The sequence below is a fragment of the Nyctibius grandis genome, unplaced genomic scaffold (genome assembly GCF_013368605.1).
Source record: "Nyctibius grandis isolate bNycGra1 unplaced genomic scaffold, bNycGra1.pri S41, whole genome shotgun sequence".
NCBI lineage: Eukaryota > Metazoa > Chordata > Aves > Nyctibiiformes > Nyctibiidae > Nyctibius > Nyctibius grandis.
This window is the reverse complement of record NW_027167475.1, coordinates 60,067-85,262: the sequence shown is the minus strand read 5'-3', so window position 1 is coordinate 85,262 and position 25,196 is coordinate 60,067. Positions and strand designations below refer to the sequence as shown.

Here is a 25,196-nt window from a genome sequence, read left to right as displayed (position 1 = left end):
AGTACTGCAACAGTTGGTGTCCCTGTTTGTTCTCATGGTGCGGCGGAAGATTTAATTCCCTGTAGGGAAGACGGAAACCCCTTTGTCCATGGGTGTTGTGGGTTATTCCCATTAGACAGATAAGCCCCACACCGCTTGTGGGATGGAAGAGAGAATGGAAAGGGTAAAAGTGAGACAACACATAGCTCGAGATAAACACAGTTTAATAGGTAAAACAAAAGCCATGTGCGCAAACAAAGCAAAATAAGGAATTCATTCACTACTTCCCATCGGCTGGCAGATGTTCAGCCATCTCCAGGAAAGCAGGGCTCCATCACATGTAACGGTGGCTTGGGAAGACAAAGGCCATAACTCCAAACAACCTCCCTTCCTCCCTCTTTCCATCAGCTTTTCTGCTTGAGCACAGTGTCATATGGTCTGGGATATGGCTTTGGTCCGCTGGGGTCAGCTGTGCCACCTGTGTCCCCTCCCAACTTCTTGCCCACCCCCAGCCTACTCGCCTTTGGGTGAGAAGCAGAAAAGGTCTTGATGCTGTTCAGCAAGAGCTAAAACAGGGGTGTGTTATCAACAATTCCAAAACACAGAACCACAGCAGCGTCTAAGGAGAACATGAACTCTATCCCAGCCAAAACCAGTACAATGGGACACACACCTCCCATGAACACTCTACAGCCATCTCCTGCAGTGTCAGCACAGACACCCTTGGGAAGGGGCACTCAGAGAGTTCTTGGTCCGAAGAAAGGAAAGGGGGAGCAGCATGGAGATGGGGGTGAGTGAGCAGAGAGTAGAACAGCCCTGTGGGGAGAACTCCCTCACAAGTTCAAAGTGAGAAGAGCCTTGCTAAGGACCAGGGTGGCAATAGGTACATAGCAGAGGATGGCTTTCATCCACTGCTCCCTGGGTCATGGGCTCACTCCTTCTGGTCACTCTGCCCAGGAATGATGCCAAGCAAACCACGTAGTGCTCACCACATGGATTCCTGTTTATTCCCAACCTCCATGCTACTTCATGCTGCTGCAGGAAGTGTGACCTTAGGACGTGAGCTTAAAGTTCTCTTGGGCATGATTCCCACAGCCCTGTGAGGAGGTCTCTAGAAGAGGTGGGTTAGATTCCCCAATGGCATGTTCTGAGCATGGTAAAATGCTCCCAGACCTGCCTGCTGCCATTACAGCCTTTCTGTGCCCCAGGCCACCCTGGCTTTAAATGTTCACCCAGCCTTCAGATAAGTGAGAGATCAGGTGTTCTGGGAGGGAAGGGGAGAACATCTCCTGGAAGAGGCATGCATGAAAACACTCTATGGCAAGCATCTTGCATGGAGGGCTTTCAAAATGTCTCACCTTTGTACGTGGGGACACTACACACCTCTCTTACTTTGTTATCACAGGGCTTATGAAGAATGTGGGAGAGATGCCCCACTACCGGACCTCCAATGGCGAAATATGACAACTGCCAAGTCTAACAGTATCTTTACCATTATGTCGATCCAAGACGTGACGTTGTTCTTGGTGGTGCAATATTCCTGCTCCAGTTCTCCTGTTCACCAGTTTGCATGATAGTCTGGCTTTGTCAAAGAAGCCATCGTTGAGCAACACACTCTCCTCCTGTGAAGACAGGCAGGTTTGTCACCAAGGAGCAAGGGGAGAGACCCAGCTGGGATCCCTTTGCCATTCCTCCCTGCTAGCCACATCTAGGGCCCCTGCACTTCTCCCAACTTGGTACCTTTGATTTATGGCTCATCATCTTCTGTGAGCTCCTCCAGCTGCTTCTGCACAGCTCTCCTCCAGCTTCTTTCTCAGCCAAAGTTTGTGCTCTTTCGCAGCTGCGTAACTGGTCCTGCAGCTTCTGCTTGTCTTTCTGCCTCCTTCTTCCTCTGGACCTCCCTCTCCTGCTCAGCTCTCTCACGCCGGTCTTGCTCACCTGGTGACAGAGAAACAAGGGTCTTGCAAGGGCAGGAGCTGAGCGCACAAGCCCCCAAGGAGTCCTGTTGTCCCACTCCATCATGCTTGACCCTCTACAGGCAGTGGCATTTCTCCAGACCACAAGTTACTTTTCAGCTCCTTGTCCTTCTCTGTCAGGGAGACGTCTGCGTTGAGGATGACTTTGGCCACAGCCTGTTTTCTTGGAGAACTCCTGCAGGACAGCATCAGCCTGGAGGACCACAGGTAGAAGAGGAGTCAAGGGGAGAAAGAGCAGCTGGGGAGAAACGGTATCTTGGGGGAAGGAGGATGGGGTACTGGAGCCTCTCCCCTTGAAGGGGAGCTGCTCTTGTTCCTACCTTCACCCCTTTGCCAGGAAGTTCCCGATATTTCCTCACCAGCGCCTGCTCGTCTCCTTTGAACAGCTCGTAACCCCCTGGCACACTGTAGGCACCATCACTGATTCGTCTCTCCATGTCCTGGGAGAGGTCCTTGAGAGCAGCCTCGCACTTGACACGAGACGCCTGCTCGTTGTCCGTGCAGAACTTCTCCTTGACCTGCTGTACCTGGCGCTGTGCGGAAAGATGCAGAGGGAAGGCATCAGCCCAGGCTGAGCTGCATCCACCACTCTCATGCCAGGCAAAAATCAAACCAGGTCAACATGGGAATTGGGATCTCCAGTCTAGGGGTAATCAGCTGGGAGGTGACAGATGGGGAGGGCCTTCTGCACCAACAGACATCTCTGCACCAAGGTGCACAGGGGCAGAGAGCATGCCAGGGACCACGGGCTTCACAAAACACAGGGACAAGAATTCGTCAGCAGCACAGTGGAGGCATGGAAGGCTACAGGCTTCGAGCCAGGGCACAGACATATCTGGGGGCAGCAAGAGATCGGGCAGGCCTGAGGTTCATCCCCGTTGCAGCAAATCTTTAGAACCTAGGGAGAAGAGGGAGCACAGCAGGGAAAGCTTCCAGACTGTGGGAGCGGGCATTGGGACTGTGTCTTCTGGAGAGGACACAGCAGTGTCGTCTGGCAGGAGGCAGGCAGATCCCTGTCCCGCAGGACCATGCTATTTTCCCAGAGCTAAGGGGATGATGGTGTCCCTGGGGGAATTCTGGCTGGGCTGGGGACCACTTACTATGAGATCTGCCTGGCAATAGCAGATGTCATCATCGAATGTCCGTGCCATGAAGAGCTTCAGTGCCTCCTGCTCGCACTTGGTGTGCAGCTCCAGCAGCTCCTGAACAGTCTCCATGGGCATCTTCGCCCGCTGCTTCATCAGATCCTGGTACAATGTCACAGCCGCTTTCACTGCTGCTGTGTTCTCAATCTCTGCCAGGGCGACCACCGCACTCTCCAGGCACGGCACTGTCCCGCTCTCGATGGCCTTCACGTAGGTCTCTGCCAGTTTCCCCAGCACTGCCAAGGAGGACCAAGGAAGAGACATCTGCAGCCTGAACAAAACGCAGGCTCCCATTCAGCCCTGGGCCCTGCCATATCCCTGCTGCCTCCCTCCCACACTCTTCCTGAACTTCTTTTTGTCTTTCCCACCCTGCCTGCAACATACAGAAGCTCCAACCCCAGCACCATGGACAGCAGCCAGCACAAAAGCTCTCCCTTTTCCCACCTGCCTCATTTGACTCTGCATTGGATCCTGCCCCACACACAGGACCAAGAGCTGCTGCCCATCCAACCCTCTGCACAGCAGTACTCACTGTTCCCTGTTACGAAGTGCCCGCCACGGACGGTCTTAGGTGGAGACGTTTCCCAGATGTGGCTGCAGAATTTCTCCACCTGCTGCAGGAATTCAGGCTCGATCTCATCATCCTGAAGCTCCTCCAAGTGGTCCAGGTCCCTCTTGCTGGCCGGTGGGTCAAAAACAAAGCACTTGCGACCTGGAAAGAACTGGCGGATGCATTCCCGGGGCTGGTTGTAGCGTTCGATCTCCGGGCTGCTACCTGTGGGGTAAGAGGACATGGAGCAAGTTCATGAGGCTTGGGCTGTTGTTGAATTACACTCCAATGCTGCTGTGTCTGAGGCTGGACATCTCCAGCAGCACAGCACCATTCCCTTACCAGCCTTTAACTTCAGTGCGTTCTCCAAGTATTCGTCCTCAGAGATTTCCTTCCCATTCAACTCCAGCCGCAGTGTGAAATCCCGGACAGCCCAGACAAAAGTCGGGAAGAAGAGGACAAATTTTTCTGAATCCTTCAGTTCATCTTCACTCTTCTCAGGTGCTGCTTTCAACTTGATATGCTCAGACAGCTTCACCACATAGCTGGAGAGCTTGCTAAGGAAACAGGGACCTCAGGTCTGAATGCAGGGGCATTGCCATCCTGCAACCACTCAGCACTTCATGGGGAAGAGAGGAGACTGTGCAGGGACAGAGAATGGCCTGGAACCACCAGAGGGAGGAGGGAGAAAAACCCTCAGCCCTGAGGTCCAAGACATGGGACTCCTAAGGACTCAAAGCACATCACTGAGCACCACCAGAAGGCTGTGCAGCTGTTTGAGGAGCTGGGACTTGTCAACCCCTAGCCCACCACACCGGGAGAGGAGGGCATCCCCTGGTGCTGCTGTCCCACCAAGGATACTGCAGCTGGTCCATGGCTTGCTGGTCAATGGTGCCTTTGCTGTTGTAGATCAGGGTGCTGGAGAGCAGTACGGTCAGCACAAAGATCCATGTGTCGTTCTTGGTGTCTCCCTGGAACAACAACCCTTGGCTCTTACCAAAAACACCCCCTGAGTATGAGCCAAGCCCTGAATCCCCACTCCCTGCATGCCCCTAACCAACAGGCCATGGCAAGACCCGTTTTTGCAGAGACCCATGCCCATGCCATCTCCATCTCTTTCTGTAGCTGGCCTTATCCTCAACTCTTACCTCTCAGGTTCTGTCAAACTTATCTACCCCGACCTCCTTCCCCATGGCCTCTGACTCTTCCCAGCACACAGGCCAAAGGCCACCAGTGGCCGTGGGAACACCTTGACTCTGATCACCATGGTTGGGCCCTCAAGAGCTTCCACAAAGTGCTGGGAATGCACAAAGGGACCTTCTGCTTCTTCCACACCTTCTCCACATCGCCCAGCCCTTCAGTGTCCAGCAGCACCAGAGTGTGTCCAGGCTGGCAGGGGTGAGGTACACACCACATCCAGATACCTTTGGTGTGGGACTGCACGCTGGAGCCCAGCGAGAAACCTGTGGGGAGGATGCAAGGGTCTCAACAGTGTTAAAGACAGAGTAGGAAAACACAGGTCCCTTGGCCATCCCGGGCTGGGACCTCCCTCACCTTTCCTCTGACGAGCCAGCCTGTTCATGAGGTACGACTTGCCAGTGCGGTACAGCCCTGCGATGGCCACCACCACCACAGGCTGGGTGACCTCTGACAGCACCTGCAGGGCTTCCTGCTGGACCACCAGCCCCTTCCTCTGGCTGTTCTCAATGAGGCAGACAGGCACTGGCATGAGGATTTCAGATGCCATTGCTGACAGCGAGCACGGCCTGCAGAGGAGACGGCGAGACAGGCTGGTTAACAAGGTGGGGACATCCCACAGACCAAACAGAGACAGTGATTATCATCCTACTTCATTTTTCCAAGCAAACCATGCATTGCACCAAATTCCTTCCACCACACCTCCTCTTTTTGCCCCTCGCAATTGATGCTGTAAAGGCAACACTGACACTTAGCACACGTGCACGGCCCCTTCCCGTTTGCCTGGTGACAGAAATAGCTCAGTTTCTGAAAGCCCAGTGGGACAGTGCGAGTACTCTGCATTATGTCCTGAACACCAGTTTGAAGCTTGCCGTGTGGTTAACCATGCAAAAATGGGTGTGGGACACAGCAATGGCCTCAGACAGGGCTCTAGAGCAACAGGAATGATGGGAGGGTCACACCAGCTGCAAGGAAAGGACAGGTTAGTGGGTAAATTGAAGCTTAGGAGAGGTGCTTATGAATTGCTTCATTAATTTCTTACGCCTGACCCCATAAAACCCCTTTCACCCTCCACCGTGCCTCTCACAGGGACATGCTTGGTCCTTGCCCTCGCAAGGCTCCCATCTCTCCTTTCCTCCTTCTGTGCATTGGTGGGTGATCCCCTTCCCACACTCCAGTGTTTTGGATTTGGGCTGAAAGTAGTGTAGACAATACAGGGATGTTTTTGTTATTGCTGAGCAGTTCCACAAAGGAAAGGACCGTAAAAGTGTCGCACCTGCGGGGAGGAGCGGACAGGACAGGTGACCCAAACCTGACCAACGGGGTATTCCAACCCACCCACGTCATACTCAGTTTAAAGCTGAGGGACCATGAGGGTCGTGCTCTGTGCCCCCATGGCCGGCGTCCTGCCTTCGCTGAACCTGATCCACGTTCCTGCCTGGTGCCGCGTCTTATTCGGGACTCCCCAGTGCCTGCCCTGCAGTGTCAGCGGTGACGTGGTCATCATCGTGGGGAGCTCAGTAGAGGTTTTGTATCTAGTTCATTATTTATTATGCTCTTTTTCCTTGTTATTGTTTATTAAAAGCGTTTTAACTTTCCAACCATTAAGCCTCTCTCCCTTTTTTCGTTTTTCCCCCTGGGGAAGGAAAGGGTTAAGAGAGAGTGTCTGTCGACCAACTGCTAAACCTCTGCCCAGCCTTAAACACTGACAGATTTATTGGCACCCAATGTGAGGCAGAGAGGGGAAGCCCCTGAACAATTTGCATCCCCACTGCGGTGGGAGGAGACCTGGACAGCTCAGTCCAGGGACTATCAGATTTCCTCTTGGACAGTGTCCAGGGGTTGGAAGCTAAAACAGCTTGCAACATGCCGATCTTTGTCGCTGGGCACAGTTCTTCCTTTATCGTGTTTTTGTAGAGTTTTGTTCCCAGTTAAGTGTCCTAATACTTTTCCTTTTTCTGCCAAGCTGCCTCTGCCAGATTTGGGGAATTTGGGATTTTCTTGGGACCATCACAGCAGCATGCTCCTATTATTGCTTTTCCCAAATGTTTTTCAGGTGTGGTGGAGAATTAAATATTGGTGCAGGTGTAGGTGTTGTGAAGCCACCTCAACTCCTACAACATGCGTTGCCTCTCCAACAAGCACCACAGCCACGCCACTCTTTTACATTGTTGTTGGTTATTAAACCTGTTTTAACTTTCCAACCCTTAAGCCTCTCTCCCTTTTCACTTTTCCTTTTCCCCTCTGGGGAAGGAAAGGGTTAACAGAGAGAGTCTGTCCTCAGCCTAACAGCCCTGCCCCGACTCAAGCTGCAACAACCAGCTGCTATGAAGAAAATTAACTCTATCCCAGACAAAACCAGCAAAGGGTGCTCAAGAAGTTGGGGGGAACACAGACAGGGCAGCTGACCCCAGCTGACCCAAGGGATATTCCGTACCGTAGGACGTCATGCTCAGCAATAAAAGTTGGAGGAAGAAGGAGGAAAGGGGGGGACATTCAGAGTGATGGTGTTTGACTTCCCAAGTAACGGTTACGTGTGACAGAACCCTGCTGTCCCGGACAAGGGAAGGAGTGAATGAATTCCTTGTTTTGCTTTGGCTCTGCACACAGCTTTTGCTTTACCTTCAAACTGTCTTTATCTCAACCCACAACTTGTCTCCCTTTACCCTTCTCATTCCCTCCTCCCAATCCCGCTGAGGGGGGAGTCAGCAAGCAGCTGTGTGGGACTTACTTGCCAGCTGGGATCAAACCACTACATCCCCCAGCCATCACCCAGCCCCTGCCAGGTACCAGTAAACCCCACAGACACAGAGGCAGCACAATGGTTGCAACTGCCCCACTGCAATCTCCCAAATGCCCCAGGACTCGCTCCAGCAACACCGAGCTCCACGGACACTGCCCACTTCTGGACTTTGAATCCTCTCTGAGGACTTCACAAGCCCTGTCCTCTTCCAGGAACACCAAGGGGGCTGCTAGTGTGGGACAAGGGGCTGCCCCTCATGTCACGGGCACTGCCAGGTCAGCAGGGAGCAGATGAAAGGTTAGTGCACAGGGCCCAAGCGTAGGGAAGTCTAAATTGTGTTCAAAGCCAAGTTGGGGGTTGAACACACACTCCCAGCCACCCATTCCCCTTGCTCTGTCCCAGAGCCTAAATAGACCTTTGGATCTTTTTCTCCTCCAATCCGGTGGGGTCCCTGTCGCTTGCTGGGGTTGTTGTCATTGCTGGGGTCGGAAGGAGTTGTTCCACAGCCCGGCTGGCCAACACTGCTTGGGGGGCGGGGAGGAGGGATTAGAGCAAGGGACTCACCCTCGTCTTTGTCAGCAGCTCTGGGCTGAAACAGCTTTGCTGCAGCCTGGGTCCTGCTCTGCCTTTTCTCCTGTGCCCTTGGTCTGTCTCCTCCTGTTCCGGGACATAGTGTGAGTCAGAGACCGAAAGTGAAAGTCACGGACTAGGAGGGAGGAGGAAAACTCCTCATTGGCTGGTGGTTTGAGCCTGGCCAGCAGCTAAGCGTGAAAAATTGGGCAGGCGAGATAAAGATGGTTTAATAAGTGAGGGAACAAGAACAAAAAACAACGATGTAAAAACAAACCCTCACCACCTCCCAGCTGCCCAGACAGTTTCAGACTTACACCCACCTTAAGAGATATCCCCCCACACCTTCTTCTTTGATCCCACTTTGTATTGCCTAGCATGATGTTATCTAGCGTGGAAGGGTGGTGAGAGAGAGGAGCAGGCTGCCCAAAGAAGTCGTGGGTGGCCCGTCATTGGAAGTGCTCAATGTGAGGCTGTATGGAGCCTTGAGCAACCTGATGGACTACAAGATGTCCCTGCTTATGGCAGGGCGGTTGGACTAGATGATCTTTGAAGGTCCTGGCTGTGCCCTTTCCCAACCCCTTGCCCACCCTCAGCTACTTCACTGCGCAAGGCAAGTGGGAAAGAAGAGGCGGCCTCTGCACTGACCCAGCACTGACACTCTCATCCCACAGCCACTCACACTCACGGGTTCTACCCACCGTCGCCCCTGATACCCCAGCACAGAGCCCACAACTCCCTCCTCACTGGCTGGTCCAGCTTCAAGTTTGCTGCTGAGTGCATAAGTGCACAGCAGGTTTGAGGAAGATGCAGACATTTGCCCCCCCCAGCAGCAGGGACACGGGCTGTCACCCATGGTCCTGCTCCAGACACTGGCTTTGAGCCCCTCACTCACCCCAGGCCTTCACAGTAGCTCGTTTTTGGGAAACACACCATTCCCACCCCAATGCCTGGTAGCCAAGACACCCATGTGCTGCACCAGCTGCACTGAGACCCCCCACTGACCCCAGTAGCTGTCACTGGGATCCCCATTCACCCCAGTAGCTGCCACCCTTTCCAGTACAGTGCTCAGGATCTCCCCACCCTGACTTACAAGCCCACCAGTTGCAAAGTCCAAGCTGGTCATCCCAGGAGCTGCACCTGTACTTGCTGGATGGCTCATCAGGTAACGAGTCTGGTGAGGGTTGTTTCGTGCACCTGCCCTGTTCGTGTTCCTCCCTCTCATACAATCATAGAATTGTTTTGGTTGGAAAAGACCTTTCAGATCATCAAGTCCAACTGTTAACCCAGGACTGCCAACTCCACCACTCATGAGTTTCTTCTCATCCCAATTTTTGCGAGGCCCTTAGCTGAGGAATTCAAAGAAGAAACATTTGCCATGTATCCTTACAGTACTGGGTGCCTTCTGTCCCTCAGCCTTCAGCAACACAGTCTCAAGGCCCCTCTGACACGTGATAGGTTTCAGCAGTGGATGAGGTTTGAGTCAGGGATGTCAGGAGAGAACCTGGCCTGTAGAAGTCCATGGACATGCAGGGCTGCATCTTCTGATGCTGAGAGAAGGGACTGATGTCCTTACAAGGCTGCTCCCTATCAGCTTTAGAAAGATCACGGAGATTGGGAGAGGTCCTAGGTGGCCAGTGAAAGGAAGGTGTTGCACTCATCATCAAACATGGCCAGAAGGTCAATATTGAGTAATTCAGTGCAGTCAGTCTCACTTCCTCCCGTCTCTGGTACTACCCCTCACGTAAGGAGGTCTCTTGAAACCCATTTCTGGGCACATCACAAATGAGAAGGTGATTTGGAAGAATCAGCATGGATTTACCCACAGTAAATCACGCCTCACCAATGTGATCACCATCTGTGATGAACTGTTTAGAGATGTGGACGAGGCAAGAGGAACAGAAGCCATTTACTTTGACTTTGGCAAGGCTTTTGAGTCTCCCATGATGCCCTTCTACCCAAGTAGGAACATTGCAGTCTGGATGCATGGACAACTTCAATGGTAGAAAGCTCGTTGGATGATGGAGCTCAGAGGATACCTGCTGACACTACAGCTCTCCTCCCAGGTGCAGCTGCAGATGGGGTGAGCCATCATCCTTAGACAGAGTTTACCACCAGCTTTTGATCTCATTCCCAAGCAACCTGGCCCCAAGAAGCCCCGATCCCAGCATGCTGTGGGGGGTCACTACTGACCTCAGTGCATTCACAGGCTGGGCCTCGATCAGAAGGACCTGGACCCCCAAGAGCAAGGCCAGGGATGGAGGGTTCAGTACACCACACCTTCCGTCTTCCCTGAGGGACTCCTCATGAGCTTCTTTACCTCCCTTGACTCATACGCTTAAATCCAGTGGGTCATCACCCCCATCCGAGGTCGCAATGAGCCTGAGGGGGCCAGGAAGATGGCACACACCCTCACCAACCTTCACTGATTCTTTTAGGCCTCCTCCCTTGGCCATGGTTATGTTGGGTAGCAGCAAGGCCCTGAGGGCACTAGTAGGCCTTAATGGACCTCACCAGCCTTACCTGGAGACCCACACCCCACGCCCATGGTCCCAGGAACTCATTTAAGTTCAGGCCTGGGCCTTCAACATCTGTCTGGGCTTTGGTGAAGAAGCATCAGTTGGAAAGCAATGAAGGTTGGTGAGAAATGAGGGTTGGTGAGAAAAGCTCATTGAGATGATATGGGCTCACCCACCAAATCCCACTGGAATACCACATTTAACACTTCCTATCAGGACTATGAGTTACCTCCCCTTGTTCATGATGATGCAGATGATGTCAGGGTGAAAACGGGCCAAAGCAGGAATTTTACTGAAATCCTGCTTGGACTTGGCCATAAAACTGAGGACTATGATGAGGTGACTCTTCTGGTCGTCCAGGCATTACTACACTGTCCCTGTTTTGGGGAACAGCACCATCTGGTTGCAGCATTGTTTTATGAGATATACTCAATTTTTGCAGATTTCAGACCCTCTTGTGACTTGAGCTCCCCCCAGCAGGAGAAAAGAGGTTTCTAACGATCTACTGGTGCAATTTGAGGAGAAGCGGGGAAAAGTTCTGCAAAAAATGTTTCAGCAGGGAATATCTGGAAATATGAAGGGTATTTCCCCTTTCTGCAATGTCCTTCTTACTTCCACAGCAGTTCCCAGTGGACTTCCCAGCAGTGGCTGGACAGTTGCCTGGTGGAAAAGACCTGGGGATGCTGCTCGACAGCCATCTGAATATGAGGCAGCAGTGTGCCCAGGTGGCCAAGAAGGCCAAGAACATCCTGGCCTGTATCAGAAATAGTGTGGCCAGCAGGACTAGGGCAGGGATCGTCCCCCGTACTTGGCACTGGTGAGGCTGCACCTTGAATCCTGGGGTCAGTTTTGGGCCCCTCACTACAAGAAAGACATCAAGGTCCTGGAGCGAGTCCAAAGAAGGGCAACGAAGCTGGTGAAGCGTCTAGAGCACAAGTCTTATGAGGAGCGGCTGAGTGAACTGAGGTTGTTTAGTCTGGAGGAAAGGAGGCTCAAGGGAGATCTTATCGCTCTCTACAACTGCCTGAAAGGAGGTTGTAGCGGGATTGTGTTGGTCTCTTCTACCCAGGTAACAAGCAAAAGGACGAGAGAAAACGGCTTCAAGTTGCGCCACGGAGGGTTTATATTAGATGTCAGGAAAACTTTCTTCACTGAAAGGCTTTTCAAGCTTTGGAACAGGCTGCCCAGGGAAGTGGTGGAGTCACCATCCCTGGAGGTATTTAAATGACATGTAGACATGGCACTCAGGGATGTGGTTTAGCGGTGGTCTTGGTAGTGTTAGGTTAATGGCTGGACTTGATTATCTTAAAGGTCCTTTCCAACCAAAACCATTATTTGATCCTATGACACAGAGTCTTTTATGGAGCCTTGTGTGGGACAGAAGACGGCCTTTGTGTCTGTGGTCTTGGATGAGATGTCCCTTCAACCCAAGAGGCTTTTTGTTGATGCCTCAGAATGAGATTTAAATGTAGGACAGAAAAGAAATCTAAATGTGGAGACCAGTGACGACTGGGTTCATCAGAGGTTGGTACTGGGACTGGTGCTCTTTAACATATTTGTCGGCAACATGAACAGTGGAATTGAGTGCGCCCTCAGCACATTTGCCGACGACACCAAGCTGTGTGGTGCAGTCGACACGCTGGAGGGAAGGGATGCCATCCAGAGGGACCTTGACAGGCTTGAGAGCTGGGCATGTGCGAACCACATGAAGTTCAACAAGGCCAAGTGCAAGGTCCTGTCTGAGTCACCTTTCATCTGCCAGGAAGCCCAGAACAGCGCTCGGACACTCTTGGCCACCCCATGAGAGGCCTCCAACTCTCTGTTTCTCAAGGCCTTCTCCATGCAGCTCACCACCCGCACATATATTTTGTATAAACGGGACTGCAAACATGTGAAGTGTTAAATTAAACAAAATAATTTCATTGAAAAACAACCCTTTTAAAGCCACCTTTAACTGCCTTAGACAAGTAGGACTTTCAAAACAGCAGAGCAGTACGTTGTGTTTGTCCCCAAGTGGTTTTGAGTTTGTAATTTGTCGAAAGAGGAACAAACCTAAAGGGAATCTATCCAAGACCTTCTCGGACCAGCCCCAAAGTCATCAATGGAAGAGGCAAAGTCATGATTAGAAGACCAGTCAATGTCCATACAGTGGGGACAACATTCTGCACCAGGTCTCAGACCGATTCACCTGCTGCTCCTCAAGGACTTGCCCATGTCTCCACTTTGAGGGCACTGGAGCTGCCATCACTCTTCCTTCTGTGTGATATTGAGTTTGCAGCACTGAAAGTTGTAGAATGATCGAATCGTTTTGGTTGGAAAGGACCGTTAAGATCACCAAGTCCAACCGTTAACAAAGCACTGCCAAATCACCACTAAACCATGCCCCTGAGAGCTGCGTCTACATGTCTTTTAAATACCTCCAGGGATGGTGATTCCACCACTTCCATGGGCAGCCAGTTCCACTGCTTGACAACCCTTTCAGTGAAGGAAGTTTTCCTGACATCCAAGCTAAACCTCCCCTCGTGCAACCTGATGCCGTTTCCTCTCGTCCTATCGCTTGTCACTTGGGACGACACATGAACACCCACCTCACTACAACCTCCTTCCAGGTACTTGTAGAGAGCGAGAAGGTCTCCCCTCAGCCTCCTTTTCTCCAGGCTAAACACACCCAGTTCCCTCAGCCGCTCCTCATCAGACTTGTTCTCTGGACCCTTCACCAGCTTCGTTGCCCTTTTCGGGACTCCTTCCAGCACCTCAATGTCTTTCTTGTAGTGAGGGCTCCAATGACACACATAACCTGGTATTTAGTATTGGCAAATTTGATTTTGTATTGCTAACTTTGATTCTGCATTGGTAGTTTTGAATCATTCTTATATCCTTTGTGCATAAGTAATAGAGTGAACCTTGCCTTAAACTTTGTTAAGTCGCACTTTCTCAATATCATATTTCAATAAAAACTTTTTTGCTGACACCTTTGACTGTGGTTCTTTAAGTGGTCTAAATCGCCCAGCCATGACAAATTGGCATCACGGCCAGGATTCTAAATCTGATCTGATTGGGGTCACCAAGATGGTCAGGGACTGATGCTTATAAAGCACAAGAAGAGGCTGAGTGAAGTGGATTTGCTCAGTCTTAGAAGGCAAAAGGCAGACCTCAATGCCATCTTCACTCGTGGATGGTGCAGAGAGGCAGCAAGTGGAGCAGCGTGGATGCAGACAGATGCTCAGAGCCCTTACACTTCTCCATGTGATTTGGAGTAAACTTTGCTGTCTCAGTGAAATTCATCTCACTTGCCTCAAGCAACCACATCACAAATGTCCCTGCCCATTGGCCCACCTCTTCTGCCTTTCCATATGTTGACTAGGGATGTTTGTCTAGGGAAAATGTGGGCCCTCTCTGGAAGGGAATGGGAGACCTGGTTACCCAGGATATGGAGAAGGCTGAGGTACTCAGCAACTCTTTTGCCTCAGTCTTCCCGGCAAGTGCTCTACCCTCATCATCCATGTCTCAAAAGGCAGAGGTAGGGACTGGAGGGATGAAGAGCCACCCACTGTAGGAGAAGATCAGGTTCGAGACCATCTAAGGAACCTGAAGGTGCACAAGTCCATGGGACTTGGTGACGTGCATCCACAGGTCCTGAGGGAACAGGCGGATGAAGTTGCTAAGCCACTATCCATCATTTTTGAGAAGTCGTGGCAGTCTGGTGAAGTTCCCACTGACTGGAAAAGGGGAAACATAACCCCCATCTTCAAGAAGGGAAAAAAGAAAGACCCGGGGAACTACAGGCCAGTCAGTCTCACCTCTGTGCCTGGCAACATCATGGAGCAAATCCTCCCGGAAACTATACTGAGGCACATGGAAATCAAGGAGGTGATTGGTGACAGCCAACATGGCTTCACTAAGGGCAAATCACGCCTGACAAATTTGGTGGCCTTCTACGATGGGGATACAGTGCTGGTGTATAGGGGAAGAGTGACTGATGTCATCTACCTGGACTTGTGCAAAGCATTTGACACTATCCTGCATGACATCCTTGCCTCTAAATGGGAGAGACAGGGACTTGACAGATGGACCACTCAGTGGAGAAGGAAATGGCTGGATGGTTGCACTCAAAGAGTTACAGTCAAAGGCTCAATGACGAAGCGAACACCAGTGACGAGTGGCATTCCTCAGGGGTTGGTGCTGGGACCGGTCCGGTTTAACATCTTTGTCGGCGACATGGACAGTGGGATTGAGTGCGCCCTCAGCAAGTTTGCCAACAATACCAAGCTGTGCGGTGTGGTTCACACGCTGGAGGGAAGGGATGCCATCCAGAGGGACCTTGACAGGCTTGAGAGCTAGGCCTGTGCAAACTGCATGAAGTTCAACAAGGCCAAGTGCAAGGTCACAGAATCACAGAATCACAGAATGTCAGGGATTGGAAGGGACCTCAAACGATCATCTAGTCCAATCCCCCTGCCGGAGCAGGATTACCTAGACCATATCACACAGGCACGCATCCAGGCGGGTTTTGATTGTCTCCAGAGAAGGAGACTCCACAAGCTCTCTGGGCAGCCTGTTCCAGGGTTCAGTTACCCTCACTGTAAAGAAGTTTTTCCTCATATTTATGTGGAACCTCCTGTGTTCCAGCTTGCACCCATTGCCCCTTGTTCTGTCAAGGGATGTCACTGAGAAGAGCCTGGCTCCATCCTCATGACACTTGCCCTTTACATATTTATAAACATTAATGAGGTCACCCCTCAGTCTCCTCTTCTCCAAGCTAAAGAGACCCAGCTCCCTCAGACTCTCCTCATAAGGGAGGTGTTCCACTCCTTTAATCATATTCGTGGCTCTGCGCTGGACTCTCTCTAGCAGTTCCCTGTCGTCCTTGAACTGGGGGGCCCGGAACTGGACACAATATTCCAGATGCGGCCTCACCAGGGCAGAGTAGAGGGGGAGGAGAACCTCTCTTGACCTGCTAACCACACCCCTTCTAATACACCCCAGGAGGCCATTGGCCTTCTTGGCCACAAGGGCACATTGCTGGCTCATGGTCATCCTGCTGTCCACTAGGACCCTCAGGTCCCTTTCCCCTATGCTGCTCTCCAACAGGTCTGTCCCCAACTTGTACTCATACATGGGGTTGTTCTTGCCCAGATGCAGGACTCTACACTTGCCCTTGTTATATTTCATTATATTTCTCCCCGCCCAACTCTCCAGCCTGTCTAGGTCTCTCTGAATGGCAGCACAGCCTTCTGGTGTGTCAGCCACTCCTCCCAGTTTTGTGTCATCAGCAGGTCCCGCATGTGGGTCGGGGCAGTCCCAAGCACAAACACAGGCTGGGTGGAGAATGGATTGAGAGCAGCCCTGAGGAGAAGGACTTGGGGGTGATGGCTGACAAGAAGGTCACCATGAGGCAGCAATGTGCGCTTGCAGCCCAGAAGGCCAACCGTATCCTGGGCTGCATCAAAAGAAACATGGCCAGCAGGTCGAGGGAGGGGATTCTGCCCCTCTATTCCACTCTCGTCAGGCCCCACCTACAGTTCTGCATCTAGCTCTGGGGGCCCCAACAAAAGAAGGACATGGAGCTGTTGGAGTGAGTCCAAAGGAGGGCCAGGAAGATGATCAGAGGGCTGGAGCACCTCTCTTACAAAGACAGGCTGGGAGAGCTGGGACTGTTCAGCCTGGAGAAGAGAAGGCTCTGGGGAGACCTTGGAGCAGCCTTCCACTACCTGAAGGAGCTACAGGAAAGTGGGAGAGGGGCTTTTAAGAAGGCCAAGTAGTAATAGGACAAGGAGGAATGGTTTTAAACTGAAAGAGGGTAGATTTAGATTAGATATTAGGAAGAAATATCTAGTGAGACACTGGAACAGGTTGCCCAGAGAAGTTGTGGCTGCCCCCTCCATGGCAGTGTTTAAGGCCAGATTGGATGAGGCTTCGAGCAACCTGGTCTAGTGGAAAGGTGTCCCTGCCTGTGGCAGGGGGTTGGAACTAGATGATCTTTAAGGTCCCTTCCAACCCAAACCCTTCTATGATTCTTTGTTGAAGGTGCTTATCCTCAGGAAGAAGTCAAACAGGGCTGAGAGGAACCATGCTCATTTACCTACACTGGGCGAAGCAGGACCCTGTGCAGGGACAAGGATTCCAAACTCAGAGGACGTTTCAGGAGATCAGCTGCCCTGCAGGGATGGAGTGCCCACGCAGCAGGGAAGTCATGTCAGGGGCTACTGCCACTGGGGTGACTGCCTTTGGACCAGCCCCTCTGGCCATAACGAACTCAAAAACCTCTACACCTTCACAGTACTGCAACAGTTGGAGTCCCTGCTTCTTCTCATGGTGCAGCTGAAGATTTAATTCCCTGTAGGGAAGACGGAAACCCCTTTGTCCATGGGTGTTACGGGTGAAAGCTGTTAGACAGATAAGCCCCAAACCGCTTGTGGGATGGAGGAGAGAAAGGAAGGGTAAAAGTGAGACAACACATAGCTCGAGATAAACACAGTTTAATAGGTAAAACAAAAGCCATGTGCGCAAACAAAGCAAAATAAGGAATTCATTCACTACTTCCCATCGGCTGGCAGATGTTCAGCCATCTCCTGGAAAGCAGGGCTCTATCACATGTAATGGTGGCTTGGGAAGACAAAGGCCATAACTCCAAACAACCTCCTTTCCTCCCTCTTTCCATCAGCTTTTATTCCTTGAGCACAGTGTCATATGGTCGGGGATATGGCTTTGGTCAGCTGGGGTCAGCTGTGCCACCTGTGTCCCCTCCCAACTTCTTGCCCACCCCCAACCTACTCGCCTTTGGGTGAGAAGCAGAAAAGGTCTTGATGCTGTTCAGCAAGAGCTAAAACAGGGGTGTGTTATCAACAATTCCAAAACAAAGAACCACACCAGGGTCTAAGGAGAACATGAACTCTATCCCAGCCAAAACCAGTACAATGGGACACACACCTCCCATGAACACTCTACAGCCATCTCCTGCAGTGTCAGCACAGACACCCTTGGGAAGGGGCACTCAGAGAGTTCTTGGTCCGAAGAAAGGAAAGGGGGAGCAGCATGGAGATGGGGTGAGTGAACAGAGAGCAGAACAGCCCTGTGGGGAGAACTCCCTCACAAGTTCAAAGTGAGAAGAGCCTTGCTAAGGACCAGGGTGGCAATAGGTACATAGCAGACGATGGCTTTCATCCACTGCTCCCTGGGTCATGGGCTCACTCCTTCTGGGTCACTCTGCCCAGGAATGATGCCAAGCAAACCACGTAGTGCTCACCACATGGATTCCTGTTTATTCACAACCTCCATGCTACTTCATGCTGCTGCAGTAAGTGTGACCTTAGGACGTGAGCTTAAAGTTCTCTTGGGCATGATTCCCACAGCCCTGGTGAGGAGGTCTCTAGAAGAGGTGGGTTAGATTCCACCAATGGCATGTTCTGAGCATGGCAAAATGCTCCCAGACCTGCCTGCTGCCATTACAGCTTTTCTGTGCCCCAGGCCACCCTGGCTTTAAATGTTCACCCAGCCTTCAGATTAAGTGAGAGATCAGGTGTTCTGGGAGGGAAGGGGAGAACATCTCCTGGAAGAGGCATGCATGAAAACACTCTATGGCAAGCATCTTGCATGGAGGGCTTTCAAAATGTCTCACCTTTGTACGTGGGGACACTACACACCTCTCTTACTTTGTTATCACAGGGCTTATGAAGAATGTGGGAGAGATGCCCCACTACCGGACCTCCAATGGTGAAATATGACAACTGCCAAGTCTAACAGTATCTTTACCATTATGTCGATCCAAGACGTGACGTTGCTCTTGGTGGTGCAATATTCCTGCTCCAGTCTACTGTTCACCAGTTGCATGTGGGTGGCTTTGTCAAAGAAGCCATCGTTGAGCAACGCACTCTCCTCCTGTGAAGACAGGCAGGTTGTCAACAAGGGCATGGAACGTGCAGTGAGAGTTACACAGAGACAAGAAGTAACGGGAGGGACCCAGCTGTGCCATTCTTCCCGCCTAGCCACAACTTAGCTCCTGTGCTCTCCCACTTGGTACCTTTGATTTATGGCTCATCATCTTCTGGTGCTCCTCCAGCTGCTTCTCACAGCTCTCCTCCAGCTTCTTTCTCAGCCAAACCGAGTGCTCTTCAGAGCTGCGTAACTGGTCCTGCAACTTCTGCTTGTCTTCTGCCTGCTTCTTCCTCTGGACCTCCCTCTCCTGCTCAGCTCTCTCACGCCGGTCTTGCTCACCTGGTGACAGAGAAACAAGGGTCTTGCAAGGGCAGGAACTGAGCGCACAAGCCCCCAAGGAGTCCTGTTGTCACACTCCATCATGCTTGCCCCTCTACAGGCAGTGGCATTTCTCCAGACCACAAGTTACTTTTCAGCTCCTTGTCCTTCTCTATCAGGGAGATGTCTGCTTTGAGGATGACTTTGGCCACAGCCTGTTTTCTTTGGAGGAACTCCTGCAGGACAGCATCAGCCTGGAGGACCACAGGTAGAAGAGGAGTCAAGGGGAGAAAGAGCAGCTGGGGAGAAATGGTATCTTGGGGGAAGGGGATGGGACATGGAGCCTCTCCCCTTGAAGGGGAGCTGCTCTTGTTCCTACCTTCACTCCCTTGCCAGGAAGTTCCCGATATTTCCTCAACAGTGCCTGCTCGTCTCCTTTGAACAGCTTGTAACCCCCTGGCACACTGTAGGCACCATCACTGATTCGTCTCTCCATGTCTTGGGAGAGGTCCTTGAGAGCAGCCTCGCACTTGACACGGGACGCCTGCTCGTTGTCCGTGCAGAACTTCTCCTTGACCTGCTGTACCTGGCGCTGTGCGGAAAGATGCAGAGGGAAGGCATCAGCCCAGGCTGAGCTGCATCCACCACTCTCATGCCAGGCAAAAATCAAGCCAGGTCAACATGGGAATTGGGATCTCCCGTCTGGGGGTAATCAGCTGGGAGGTGACAGATGGGGAGGGCCTTCTGCACCCACAGACATCTCTGCACCAAGGTGCACAGGGGCAGAGAGCATGCCAGAGACCACGGGCTTCACAAAACACAGGGACAAGAATTCGTCAGCAGCACAGGGGAGGTGTGGAAGGCTACAGGCTTCGAGCCAGGGCACAGACACATCTGGGTACAGCAAAAGATCGGGCAGGCCTGAGCTTCGTCCCCATTGGAGCAGGCCTTAAGAACCTAGGGAGAAAAGGGAGCGCAGCAGGGACAGCTTCCAGTCTGCAGAGTGTGGGAGCGGGCATTGGGACTGAGTGTCCTCTGGAGAGGACACAGCAGTGTCCTCTGGCAGGAGGCAGGCAGATCCCTGTTCCCCAGGACCATGCTATTTTCCCAGAGCTAAGGGGATGATGGTGTCCCTGGGGAATTCTGGCTGGGCTGGGGATGACCTACTATGAGATCTGCCTAGAAATAGCAGATGTTATCCTCAAACGCCTGTGCCATGAAGAGCTTCAGTGCCTCCTGCTCGCACTTGGTGTGCAGCTCCAGCAGCTCCTGAAGAGTCTGCGTGGGCATCTTCGCCCGCTGCTTCATCAGATACTGGTACAACGTCACAGCCGCTTTCACTGCTGCTGTGTTCTCAATCTCTGCAAGGGCGACCACCGCACTCTCCAGGCACGGCACTGCCCCACTCTCGATGGCCTTCACGTAGGTCTCTGCCAGTTTCCCCAGCACTGCCAAGGACGACCAAGGATGAGACATCTGCAGCCTGAACAAAACGCAGGCTGCCATTCACCCTGGGCCCGGCCATATCCCTGCTGCCTCCCTCCCACACTCTTCCTCAACTTCTTTTCCTAACTCTATCCCACCCTGCCTGCAACATCCAGAAGCTCCAACTCCAGCGCCATGGACAGCAGCCAGCACAAAAGCTCTCCCTTTCCCCACCTGCCTCATTTGACTCTGCATTGGATCCTACCCCACACACAGGACCAAGAGCTGCTGCCCATCCAACCCTCTGCACAGCAGTACTCACTGTTCCCTGTTGCGAAGTGCCCACCACAGACGGTCTTAGGTGGAGACGTTTCCCAGATGTAGCTGCAGAATTTCTCCACCTGCTGCAGGAATTCAGGATCGATCTCATCATCCTGAAGCTCCTCCAAGTGGTCCAGGTCCCTCTTGCTGGCTGGTGGGTCAAAAACAAAGCACTTGCGACCTGGAAAGAACTGGCGGATGCATGTCCGGGGCTGGTTGTAGCGTTCGATCTCCGGGCTGCTACCTGTGGGGTAAGAGGACATGGAGCAAGTTCACCAGGCTTGGGCTGTTGTTGAATTACACTCCAATGCTGCTGTGTCTGAGGCTGGACATCTCCAGCAGCACAGCACCATTCCCTTACCAGCCTTTAACTTCAGTGCATTCTCCAAGTATTCGTCCTCAGAGATTTTCTTCCCATTCAACGCCAGCCGCAGTGTGAAATCCCGGACAGCCCAGACAAAAGTCGGGAAGAAGAGGACAAATTTTTCTGAATCCTTCAGTTCATCTTCACTCTTCTCGGGTGCTGCTTTCAACTTGATATGCTCAGACAGCTTCACCACATAGCTGGAGAGCTGGCTAAGGAAACAGGGACCTCAGCTCTGAATGCAGGGGCATCGCCATCCTGCAACCACTCAGCACTTCATGGGGAAGAGAGGAGACTCTGCAGGGACAGAGAATGGGCTGGAACCACCAGAGGGAGGAGGGAGAAAAACCCTCAGCCCTGAGGTCCAAGACATGGGACTCCTAAGGACTCAAAGCATGTCACTGGGCACCACCAAAAGGTTCTGCAGCTGTTTGAGGAGCTGGGACTTGTCAACTCCTAGCCCACCACACTGGGAGAGGAGGGCATCCCCTGGTGCTGCTGTCCCACCAAGGATACTGCAGCTGGTCCATGGCTTGCTGGTCAATGGTGCCTTTGCTGTTGTAGATCAGGGTGCTGGAGAGCAGTACGGTTAGCACAAAGATCCATGTGTCGTTCTTGGTGTCGCCCTGGAACAACAACCCTTGGCTCTTACCAACAACACCCCCTGAGTATGAGCAAAGCCCTGAATCCCCACTCCCTGCATGCCCCTAACCAACAGGCCATGGCAAGACCAGTTTTTGCAGAGACCCATCCCCATGCCATCTCCATGTCTTTCTGTAGCTGGCCTTAACCTCAACTCTTCCCTCTCAGGATCTGTCAAACTTATCTACCCCGACCTCCTTCCCCATGGCCTCTGGCTCTTCCCAGCACACAGGCCAAAGGCCACCAGGGGTGGTGGGAACACCTTGACTCTGATCACCATGGTTGGGCCCTCAAGAGCTTCCACAAAGTGCTGGGAATGCACAAAGGGACCTTCTGCTTCTTCCACACCTTCTCCACATCGCCCAGCCCTTCAGTGTCCAGCAGCACCAGAGTGTGTCCAGGCTTGCAAGGGTGAGGTACACACCACATCCAGATACCTTTAGTGTGGGACTGCACACTGGAGCCCAGGGAGAAACCTGTGGGGAGGATGCAAGGGTCTCAACACTGTTAAAGACAGAGTAGGAAAACCCAGGTCCCTTGGCCATGCTGTGCTGGGACCTCCCTCACCTTTCCTCTGACGAGCCAGCCTGTTCATGAGGTACGACTTGCCAGTGCGGTACAGCCCTACGATGGCCACCACCACCACAGGCTGGGTGACCTCTGACAGCACCTGCAGGGCTTCCTGCTGGACCACCAGCCCCTTCCTCTGGCTGTTCTCAATGAGGCAGACAGGCACTGGCATGAGGAGTTTGGATGCCATTGCTGACAACAAGCACGGCCTGCAGAGGAGACAGCGAGACAGGCTGGTTAACAAGGTGGGGACATCCCACAGTCCAAACACAGACAGTCATTATCATCCTACTTCATTTTTCCAAGCAAACCATGCATTGCACCAAATTCCTTCCACCACGCCTCCTCTTTTTGCCCCTCGCAAGTGATGCTGTAAAGGCAACACTGACGCTTAGCACACGTGCACGGCCCCTTCCCGTTTGCCTGGTGACAGAAATAGCTCAGTTTCTGTAAGCCCAGTGGGACAGTGCGAGTACTCTGCATTATGTCCTGAACACCAGTTTGAAGCTTGCCGTGTGGTTAATAATGCAAAAATGGGTGTGGGACACAGCAATGGCCTCAGACAGGGCTCTAGACAACAGGAATGATGGGAGGGTCACACCAGCTGCAAGGAAAGGACAGCTTAGGGGGTAAATTGAAGCTCAGGAGAGGTGCTTATGAATTGCTTCATTAATTTCTTACGCCTGACCCCATAAAACCCCTCTCACCCTCCACCGTGCCTCTCACAGGGACATGCTTGGTCCTTGCCCTCACAAGGCTCCCATCTCTCCTTTCCTCCTTCTGTGCATTGGTGGGTGATCCCCTTCCCACACTCCAGTGTTTTGGATTTGGGCTGAAAGTAGTGTGGACAATACAGGGATGTTTTTGTTATTGCTGAGCAGTTCCACAAAGGAAAGGACCGTAAAAGTGTCGCACCTGCGGGGAGGAGCGGACAGGACAGGTGACCCAAACCTGACCAACGGGGTATTCCAGCCCACCCACGTCATACTCAGGTTAAAGCTGAGGGACCATGAGGGTCGCGCTCTGTGCCCCCATGGCCGGCGTCCAGGGAGGGCTCTGCCCACACTCCTGCCTTCGCTGAACCTGATCCACGTTCCTGCCTGGTGCCGCGTCTGATTCGGGACTCCCCAGTGCCTGTCCTGCAGTGTCAGCGGAGACATGACCGTCATCGGGGGGAGCTCAGTAGCGGTTTTGTATCTAGTTCATTATTTATTATGCTCTTTTTCCTTGTTATTGTTTATTAAAACCATTTTAACTTTCCAACCATTAAGCCTCTCTCCCTTTTTTGCCTCTGGGGAAGGAAAGGGTTAAGAGAGAGCATCTGTCGACCAACCGCTAAACCTCTGCCCGAGAGGGGAAGCCCCTGAACAATTTGCATTCCCACTGTGGTGGGAGGAGACCTGGACAGCTCAGTCCAGGGACTATCAGATTTCCTCTTGGACAGTCTCCAGGGGTTCGAAGCTAAAACAGCTTGCAACATGCCGATCTTTGTCGCTGGGCACAGTTCTTCCTTTATCGTGTTTTTGTAGAGTTTTGTTCCCAGTTAAGTGTTCTAATACTTTTCCTTTTTCTGTTAAGCTGCCTCTGCCAGATTTGGGGAATTTGGGATTTTCTTGGGACCATCACAGCAGCATGCTCCTATTATTGCTTTTCCCAAATGTTTTTCAGGTGTGGTGGAGAATTAAATATCAGTGCAGGTGTAGGTGTTGTGAAGCCACCTCAACTTCTACAACATGTGCTGCCTCCCCAACAAGCACCACAGCCACGCCACTCTTTTTCATTGTTGTTGGTTATTAAACCTGTTTTAACTTTCCAACCCTTAAGCCTCTCTCCCTTTTCACTTTTCCTTTTCCCCTCTGGGGAAGGAAAGGGTTAATAGAGAGCATCTGTCCTCTGCCTAAGAGCCCTGCCCCGACTCAAGCTGCAACAACCAGCTGCTATGAAGAAAATTAACTCTATCCCAGCCAAAACCAGCAAAGGGTGCACAAGAAATTGGGGGGGGCCAGCCAGGACAGCTGACGCCAGCTGACCCAAGGGATATTCCGTACCGTAGGACATCATGCTCAGCAATAAAAGTTGGGGGAAGAAGGAGGAAAGGGGGGACATTCAGAGTGATGGTGTTTGACTTCCCAAGTAACGGTTACGCGTGACGGAGCCCTGCTGTCCCGGACATGGGAAGGAGTGAATGAATTCCTTGTTTTGCTTTGGTTGTGCACACAACTGTTGCTTTACCTTCAAACTGTCTTCATCTCAATCCACAACTTGTCTCCCTTTTACCCTTTCGATTCCCTCCCCCCAATCCCGCTGAGGGGGGAGTCAGCAAGCAGCTGTGTGGGACTTACTTGCCAGCTGGGGTCAAACCACTACATCCCCCAGCCATCACCCAGCCCCTGACAGGTACCAGTAAACCCCATGGACACAGAGGCAGCACAACAGCTGCGGCTGCCCCACTGCAACCTCCCAAACGCCCCAGGACTCGCTCCAGCAACACCGAGCTCCACGGACACTGCCCACTTCTGGACTTTGAATCCTCTCTGAGGACTTCACAAGCCCTGACCTCTTCCAGGAATACCAAGGGGGCTGCCAGTGTGGGACAAGAGGCTGCCCCTCATGTCACGGGCACTGCCAGGTCAGCAGGGAGCAGACGAAAGGTTAGTGTATAGGGTCCAAGCGTAGGGAATTCTAAATTGTGTGCAAAGTCAAGGTGGGGGTTGAACACAGACTCCCAGCCACCCATTCCCCTTGCTCTGTCCCAGAGCCTAATTAGACCTTTGGATCTTTTTCTCCTCCAATTCAGTGGGGTCCCTGTCACTTGCTGGGGTTGCTGTCACTTGCTGGGGTCAGAAGGAGTCGTTCCACAGCCCGGCTGGCCAACGCTGCTTGGGGGGACGAGGAGGAGGGATTAGAGCAAGGGACTCACCCTCGTCTTCGTCACCAGCTCTGGGCTGAAACAGCTTTGCTGCAGCCTGGGTCCTGCTCTGCCTTTTCTCCTGTGTCCTTGA

At 52.3% G+C, this 25,196-nt stretch overlaps 1 protein-coding gene and 2 pseudogenes across 1 annotated transcript in view; all 3 read right to left on the bottom strand.

Annotated features, from left to right (window-relative positions):
- Positions 1-8,241, bottom strand: part of LOC137677228 (guanylate-binding protein 1-like) — a 17,878-nt gene extending 9,637 nt beyond the window's left edge. The window contains exon 1 of the mRNA XM_068424506.1: positions 8,155-8,241. The gene's annotated coding sequence lies outside the window, so the exon portion shown is untranslated. The remainder of the gene's footprint in view (positions 1-8,154) is intronic.
- Positions 1,416-8,240, bottom strand: LOC137677238 (guanylate-binding protein 1-like; annotated as a pseudogene).
- An 8,901-nt stretch (positions 8,242-17,142) lies between the features above and the next one.
- Positions 17,143-25,196, bottom strand: LOC137677210 (guanylate-binding protein 1-like; annotated as a pseudogene).